The 9226-nt window shown below is 30.4% G+C and overlaps 1 protein-coding gene across 1 annotated transcript in view; it reads right to left on the reverse strand.

The window, feature by feature from the left end:
* Positions 1 to 9163, reverse strand: part of LOC108563642 (sodium- and chloride-dependent GABA transporter ine) — a 19857-nt gene extending 10694 nt beyond the window's left edge. Inside the window, exon 1 of the mRNA XM_017922381.1 lies at positions 9160 to 9163. The gene's annotated coding sequence lies outside the window, so the exon portion shown is untranslated. The remainder of the gene's footprint in view (positions 1 to 9159) is intronic.
* Between the last annotated feature and the right edge of the window lie 63 nt (positions 9164 to 9226).

Consider the following 9226-nt stretch of genomic DNA (forward strand, 5'->3'; position numbering starts at 1 on the left):
AAATTGGGGTCACGAATGGAAGAATTAAAAGGAAAAAAATCTCAATTAAATCCAATTTCGCAGTTCCTGGTATAAAAAAAAATGTAGACAATTCTGGACCGGACCTCCTATCATCCTCCTCCATCATCCTCTTCTATTAAGACAAGACTTGATGGCGCGGGCAAAGATGAAGTGGACGAGTAGGAGGAGAGAGGAGATTCGTTGTGTAACAGTTGCTGTTCCCATGGCCAATTTGGATCTACGCTAATCGAATTAGCTTGTGTATTTGTCGCTGCACATCTCTGCGTGAATAACGATTTCGTCGCTGCAGATTTCAAACGAATCAACAATGAAAGATTAATTTAAAGGCTTAAACTCTTTACAGTTTGCAAAATGTTATCTGTGCCTATGTATTAAGTGAATCGACTGCATCCGGCGATGAAACTGATTTTAAATGGGCCTTAAATGTTGTTTATCGTTCGGGTTTCAAACGAATTCAATTATGGATTTTCTCAGAAACTATAATAGATAGAATGAATAGAAAAGATGCATATGAAAGCTGAATGTTTGGCGAATGCAGTTAGTATTGATATATTACTGTGGTTTCATAATTATGGCTGTAATTCGTGTTAAAAAATGCTCGAAAAAGTAGTGTTTTGACATTTCATTGATTTTCTCGAAAACTATAATACATAGAATGAATCTAAAAGATGCATATTAAAGCTGAATGTTTCGGGAATGTAGCAAGTATTCAAATATTACTGTGAATTTATCCGTTTGGCTGTAATTCGCGTTCAAAGTTTAAAAAATCAGAACGTTCTTAAAAGCAGTGTTTTCACATTTCATTGATTTACTTAAATTATGTTTGTATAGTTATAGGAAATAATTTAATGTTTGAGTAAAGATTAAGCTCATTTATAAACGAAATTAAAACACAAATTATCTAGAATTAATATTTTCCAAAAACCTGTGTCTCTCTTCCTCATTGTATACGTGCATATCTTTGGTTGAGACAGAACATGACTGTTATTTAGTTATTATTATTAAAGCAGAATCGATAAGTGCGGCAAAACCGTATTTTTCCGTTAACACAAAATTCCAACGAGTCGAGCGGAACGGAAGGCGAATAAAAATAAAAAAGTATGTGGAAAACTGTTTACGTTGCGCATTATCGCGGCGAATTCTTGAAACAAAGAGCGGAACAAAAAAAAAGTGGAAAAAAGTCCGAGCACGATATGCAAATATCCGCGCGGCTTTATTTTTTTTTTCCCTTTTCAAATTCTTGCATCGCCATGGATACACGCATACATTTCAACGATCGTCTGCACTTGGCCCTAATAAATATTTAAAAGTTAAAGTTAACATCCGTATGTTAAATACTACATGGATCGATGTCGTCTCTTTCAGTCGGTGATTATTAAATTTTCAGGTGAATTTCTACTATATTTTCGTTAAATTCCTTCAATTCACGCTGAAAGAAGTGAATTCTAATTTTGGAAATTCTCGATTTATCGTAAGTCACGAAGATGGGATCATTCCAAATCCGAGTTCTCCACGTGGAGTTTAATTAGTGAAATTTGCGTGCTAAATCATTTGTGAGAAAGGTCGAGGTTGACGGATGGATTTCTTTCATGGTTGAAAGGATGTAAAGTTATTTCAGTATTTTTAATGAAATGAAATAATAAACTTATATAATACATAAAATTGTACACATTTGTAAAACAATAAATACAACATTTTAGTTTGAGTCATAAAATTTTCGCATTTGCGTTGTTTAAAGAATATATTTCGCAGTTTGTCTACTATTTGTTTAGTCATTTATATTTGTAGAATTTTCAATAACAAAATCCAAATGTGTTTTGATTTTTTCTAAAAAAAATATTTCATAAATGTTTTAATTTTGTAAGTACGAATTTTAAACGAATAAAAACTATGAAATCAAATTAAAAAAATATGTTGAAATGTTTGTAAATTTACATAACAAATAGTATAAAATTTAACTACGAATGTAATTAGAAAAAAATATAATTAAAGCAGATGTAATTAAAACTAATTTTCAAACTTAGCTACGATTTAATTAAGTTTATAAATTACGTAACCAACAACAATTTTTCAGTAATATTTTTTTAAGCATTTATTTGGAAATTTAATAGAAACAATTCTACAAAGTAAACAAAAATCAATAACTTATTTGTTTACTTAATTGGTGACGTTTTGAATTAAGAAAATACATTTGAAATTTCATGGTTGAATGGATGTAAAGTTATTTATATTTGTAGAATTTGCATTCAACAACAAAATCCAAATGTGTTTTGACGTTTTCTAAAAAAAATATTTCATAAATGTTTTAATTTTGTAAGTACGAATTTTACACGTATAAAAACTATGAAATCAAATTTAAAAAATATGTTGAAATGTATGTAAATTTACATAACAAATAGTATAAAATTTAACTACGAATGTAATTAGAAAAAAATATGATTAAAGCAGATGTAATTAAAACTAATTTTCAAACTTAGGTACGATTTAATTAGTTATTTTTTGTACGTAACCAACAACAATTTTTCAGTAATAATTTTTAAGCATTTATTTGGAAATTTAATAGAAAAAAATTCTACAAAGTAAACAAAAATCAATAACTTATTTGTTTATTTAATTGGTGACGTTTTGAACTAAGAAAATACATTTGAAAAGTATTTGAAATTTGCGTCGTTATAAAATGAGAATAATATTTAATATAAATGTGCGTGGAAGCTGGAAGATTACAAACGAAATCCGTTGAGAAATATAAACAAAGGCTGCGAGTATACATACACACGTCTCTAATAGCGAACGTTCAAACACACTTTATTTACTCGATTTCTATAATTAGAACGCGTTAAGTGAATAATTACGCATTTCTCTTGATATTACTATACTAATCGAATGCGATAGGTGGATTGTAAGTGTCGGATATTATTTACATCTGCGATTGTAATAAGTGAAAACGAACATTAATGGGTAATTCAACATAATCGTCGTTGGCTAGGAAAAGACAACGACGATGATGTTGATGATGATGATGAAATACAGCATTGTCACCTCGTCTTTAAAATATTGTGACACAAGTCGTTTGTAATTGATACAAGAACTTCTTGGTCTTTTGTTATCGTTCTTCATTCTTCTTTTTTAAACAAAATTCCTTTGTTTCCAAGGATACGCAGCGTTGTCCCCTCTTTTGTTTTCTTCATTTGTTATTGCAACTGTCGAGCCGCAGGGCACTTTGGTCAATTCGCTTCTTTACGTGCGTTCTTTCTTCTGTTCTTTCCTTTCTTTCGCTCGGAAAGAGTTTGCAAGCAACTCTTGCGGCTGCCTCTCCGTTTTCGTTAACATATTTCCAAGCCCGTTTACACTCTGTTACTATTATTAAAACGCATTAATGTGACAGCGAGTCAAGACAGCGACGCGGTTCGATGTTCCTGAAAAGGATGAAGGTCATCTGTGCAACGCTTCTGTTTCTCTCCTTCTTCTTTCGTCGTGTGTTCCAAGATTTATTTCGCAAATGATTCAGACTTACTCTCCTTCGTCAATATGTTCTTATTTTGATCTTTTTAACACATTTCCACATTGAGATATCGGTTTTAAAATAAAATATGCGCGTTTCTCGGTATTTTTAATACTTAACGCGCAAAAGTCGTAAAGTCGGAATATTTCCTATAAAGCTAATAATAGAGTTCTTATTCGAAAATTGAAAGCGCTGCTGCCTTTTTCACGATTCCATTTTATTGCCTCTTCATATCGGTAATTGCCGGGACTTTATGTTCCTTCCAAGCCCGATCATTAAGCAAATTCAATTAAGGAAATACTACAATTACCACGACTCACTGTTTGTTATTTGATTTCATTCTCGTGTACTCGTACTATTTTCGCTTCAAAACACTCCACAATTGTTTGTATTAAGTTTAGCATTTACATATTTATTTCTTTTACGTGAATAATCTTCACCGTCTTGAATAATTTACTTCAAAACTTGAATACTTTTAACTACTATTTTTTTACAATTATACAAAAGTAAATAATTTCATATGGATGCGATATTTCGCATAACGAGTGACGATGAAAAGAGAAATCCTGTATAGTGTACCTGCTACATAATACGAGTAAAAATCCGGGAATTTTGGAACGGATTATACGAGGTAACATATCAAATAGGTGACAAAATAAAGAATACCTCGCATAGTGCGGCTTTGAGTAATTCGATTTGAATATTTTAAAACAAACTAAATGTTAATTGAGTAATATTAAAATAAATTAAAAAAAAGTAAAATAATGTGTACGTTTTTTTTCTTCCTTTTCTTGTGTGGTTTCAAACAGTCCGGAATATTGTCAGAACGGATTATTGTCATTTTAAATTAAATGTTTATATGGTAAATATAAATATCTTGCCACTACATGAAAGTTTTGAGATAATCCGAAGATTTTCTTCCTAATACATTCGGTCCTCTTTTTATGCGGTTTTTATATCAAGAAGCATTTATTTTAAATAACTATTTTAGGTAATTTTACTTATGAAGAATCATTATCTTCAGGACAAAGATCTGATATGCTGACTATCTCTTCTAGTGATGAAAGTGATTTCGAACCAGTTCGCAAATTATGCCAAACACTCTCATATAACTCATATAATTCTAAAGAAAAAAAATGTGAAGAAAGATTAACTTTCATAAAAATTTTCTGTATTTTTTTCTTTGTAAAATTTTTCCGTATAAATTTAGAAGGAATATGTTAAGCTTATATTTTTCTGAAATTTAATAAACTTGTCTATGATTGTTAACGTTTTTTATAAAATTATGATTAAACATTTCAGAAAGAAATAAGATAGTAAGACTAATTATTTTTTCTGAAATTTAATAAACCTTTTTTTATGCGATTTTCGGTATATTGTAACTCATTGATTTAGTTTTATGTGGTTTTACAAAAATTATGGAACGTATCCTTTATTTTTATACGTGTGTATAGTCCTTTTTTGTGCGATTTATTTTTATGCGTTTTCCTGTGGAACGTATCTACCGCATAAAAAGAGAAACAAGTGTACTTATATTTTCCATTAAAACTCTAATTAAAAGAAAATTAATTGAAGGCATAGTAACAAATAATTGACTATCATATTAATATGTAAATAATAGTTTAAAAAAAATAACGTTAATATATTTAAATCTACAATTATTAACTTTTCTTGAAAACCCATCGATTTCTACATTCAATACATTTCTAACATTTTTAAACCTATTGACAAATTCATCTCGATCTTCATTTGTAATTTTTGGCGTTGGCATTAAATTTGAATATGCTTGAAATTTGCGAACTTCTTTTTATTGAACCTTCGTTATCGGAGGTAATATCGATTTTTGATCAATTTACATATAAGGTAAATGGTTTCGGTTTAAAAAAAAACTGTCCTTTAAGAACGAATTATGTTCGCCGACCGAGGTTTCACTGTATGCCGTGTGCCAGTAAATCGACTGTCAGTAAGTAGATGCATTTTCGTGATCACTGAAAAATCGGATATCAATAATACGCATATCGTATACATTGGCATTCCACTTGAGGCGCATATGTTGTGTAATATATTGCCTCTTGCAGATTGCGGTTGCTAGGGGATTGTTGGCGATTAGGCGCACCCAGGGACCTCGGGTTTAGTGCGGCGAGGGCTGTCACACGGAGGATGAAATGAAGGAAACGAAAAGGTCGGATTCTCCCGGGATGTGTACTTCCAAATGTAGTTACTACGAGTTTTGCATTCGTTCGAAACGATCCGTGCGAAAGTGGAAAGAGTTTTCTCTCGTTTTAATTATGAAATTGGACCATTTCCCATTTACTTCGCAATAATTCAGGACTCTGTCCGATGCAATCAGACTTTACCCAAAGGTACATCAATATGTAATACAACCAACGAAACCTAAACGCCGTTAATTATTCCTTCAGACGATATATTCCACTCGAATGTTGTGAATCCATGAAAATGCCAGATTCTTAAGGAAACTGGTTCCTCGCAATTCCATATTATGTAATCGTGAACACATTACAAGTGTAATTCACATTAGAGAACTTTGCAAGTACAAAACCGATTCCGTCGAGATGGAAATAAAAGTGGATAGGAAACTGTTATGACAATACTTTGGCTTTAGAAGTATATGAAGCCATTAGAGAGGATTATTACACGCATTAAAGCTCATTATGTGGGATGGTTAGGAGGCCCGTTTTACAGTCTAATAACTGCGACTGAAAAGATATACGAGAGGAGGTGGAAGAATTATTGTTGTTTACGCATCCATCGGTCTACTAAGTTCCACATCCTGCGAGACGTCGTATTATTTTACGCATTATAAAATTACCAAAAACACGAGGAAATTCTACACAGTTTTTACAAGTTGATCAATAGATGGCGCTTCCCTCCTAGAGGGTGCATCCACTTGTATCCTAAATGATCACGAGGCGAACCAATCCCCTTTTAATGATTTTCTCTTCGACAATATTTAATACACCAATTATACAACACTTTTATTTTGAATGAAGTTTGAAAACGAAGTGTACAATTAAAAATTAACTTTTTCCATCTGAAAGCTTCCCAAATAATTCTTTCTATTCCATTTTTCTTTCATCCGCTCGAAATGGTAATTGCCGCTTGTCGTCGTCGTCTCCATCTCTCGACGTTGGATTCCATTTTAAGTAGCCGCCTTTTTGCGCGCAACGAAATTTCGCAAGTCGTATTTCTTTTCAGGAATTCGCAGTTACGGTTTCGTTTCCGTTTTCTTGCATTCACCATCGATGTTAAATGCTTTCCACCGCTCGTTTCTTTTTTATTTTCTTTTGTTTCTTTAGCACACACACAACATTTCCACTGACCCGTGTGGTTGCGAAATGATTCAACTTCTAAACTATACTATTGATTTTCTCACAGTTTCTTACTACTATTGTTAGATTTAGATAATATCATTTTCAAATATGTTATGTATAATAATACAGACTATGATAAATAAATGATAAAAGTATACCAAATTACGAGAAAATTTATATTAAGTGAATAACTTTTTGTTATTTTGGATAAAAGTTAAATAAATATAAAGTTTGTTTATTTCTATAAAAAGAAAATACATTCATTTCAAACGCAGTTCGACTAAAAATAGTTGCACAGATTCTAATAACGTTAGCAATTGCAATATAATATTTAGAACATATAAGTTTACATTTCATAAAACTAATTTTAGATGTATTTGTTACTTTTCTGTCGAACGTAAACAAAGATAAAATTAGTTTACTTTTGAAAGAAACAAATTTATTTCAAAACATAATTTGACTAAAACTAATTGAGATTCTTACTTTTCGATTTTAGAAAAATTTGACTAAATTTTTATGTAATATTTATCAATTTAAATATCTTATTTAACTAAAGTTAAAATGAATAAATTATGTACTAAAATCACCTATTAATGCTTAGATGGATAAATCGTAGATGTTGGTGTCAAACCAATTAATAGACTCGATAATTAGTGAAGATCGTATCGTTTCTGTGTTTGTTTTGTTTTTGTTCGTAAGATGTTGATAAATAAATAATAAAAGTATTCCAAATTACGAGAAAATTTATATTAAGTGAAGAACTTTTGTTATTTTGGATAACAGTTAAATAAAATATAAAGTTTGTTTATTTCTATAAACAGAAAATACATTCATTTCAAACGCAGTTCGACTAAAAATAGATTCTAATAACGTTAGCAATTGCAATATAATATTTAGAACATATAAAGTTTACATTTCATAAAACTAATTTTAGATGTATTTGTTACTTTTCTGTCGAACGTAAACAAAGATAAAATTAGTTTACTTTGCGGAAAAAAAAACAAATTTCGACTAAAACTAATCAATATATACATTTACATAATTACTTTTCGATTTTAGCAAAATTTGACTAAATTTTTATGTAATTTTTATTTACATTTACATTTCATAAAACTAATTTTAGATGTATTTGTTACTTTTCTGTCGAACGTAAACAAAGATAAAATTAGTTTACTTTTGAAAAAAAACAAATTTATTTCAAAACATAATTTGACTAAAACTAATTGAGATTCTTACTTTTCGATTTTAGAAAAATTTGACTAAATTTGTATGCAATATTTATCAATTTAATTATCTTAATCAACTTTAAAAAAGTTAAAATGAGGACTCGATTAAATTTATAAATAAATTAAACGAAGATTGTTTTATGAATGTCGGAATGAAACGATGTACTAAAATCACCTATTAATACTTAGATGATAGCGTAGATGTTGTTTGTATGGTATAAAACCAATTAATAGACTCGATAATTAGAGAAGATTTGTTACTTTTCTGTCGAACGTAAACAAAGATAAAATTAGTTTACTTTTGGAGAAAAAAAAACAACAAATTTCGACTAAAACTAATTGAGATCCTTCAATATATACATTTACATAATTACTTTTCGATTTTAGCAAAATTTTTATGTAATATTTATCAATTTTATTATCTTAATCAACTTTAAAAAAGTTAAAACATTAAATTTATAAATAAATTAAACGAAGATTGTTTTATGAACGTTGGAATGAAACGATGTACTAAAATCACCTATTAATGCTTAGATGATATCGTAGATGTTGTTTGTACGGTGTCAAACCAATTAATAGACTCAATAATTAGTGAAGATCGTATCGTTTCTATGTTTGTTTGTTTTTTTGGAATTTGAACGAGAATTAAAGTATTTTGGTGGTGGATTGTTGATGTGGTGACGGTAATGGACTGTAGTGGGTTCGTTCGACCGGAAACACGGGGCAAGGGGATTTAGCTTAATCATCGATTATGGATTTAGGTAATAATAATAACATGTGCGTATATATATAAGGATGAAAGTTGTTCGTAATTTGTATTTGGGGGGGACAGGAGGGGTCAGGTCAGACCGCAAGATCCAAATTGAGGTTTTAAGTAATTAATTTTAAAATATACTCGAGTGTGGATATCTTTTAGTATCTGTACAGATACATATACATCGTCACACGTAATCCAATCTAAACACTGTACGTGTGTGTTTATATGTATTTGTGTGCGTGAGTTTGGTGAATGTTTGCCGTCTCTCTTCATCCGAAGATCTGGATGGAATACGGGCGTCTTTGTTGCTCTCACGCCTACGTGGATTGACACTCGTTATGAGGGACGTTGCTTCGTCGGATGGATAGAGGCGGATAGGCGGCGTTGG

Source organism: Nicrophorus vespilloides, unplaced genomic scaffold (assembly GCF_001412225.1).
Source record: "Nicrophorus vespilloides isolate i.1.1-1 unplaced genomic scaffold, Nicve_v1.0, whole genome shotgun sequence".
In the NCBI taxonomy this organism is placed as follows: Eukaryota; Metazoa; Arthropoda; class Insecta; order Coleoptera; family Silphidae; genus Nicrophorus; species Nicrophorus vespilloides.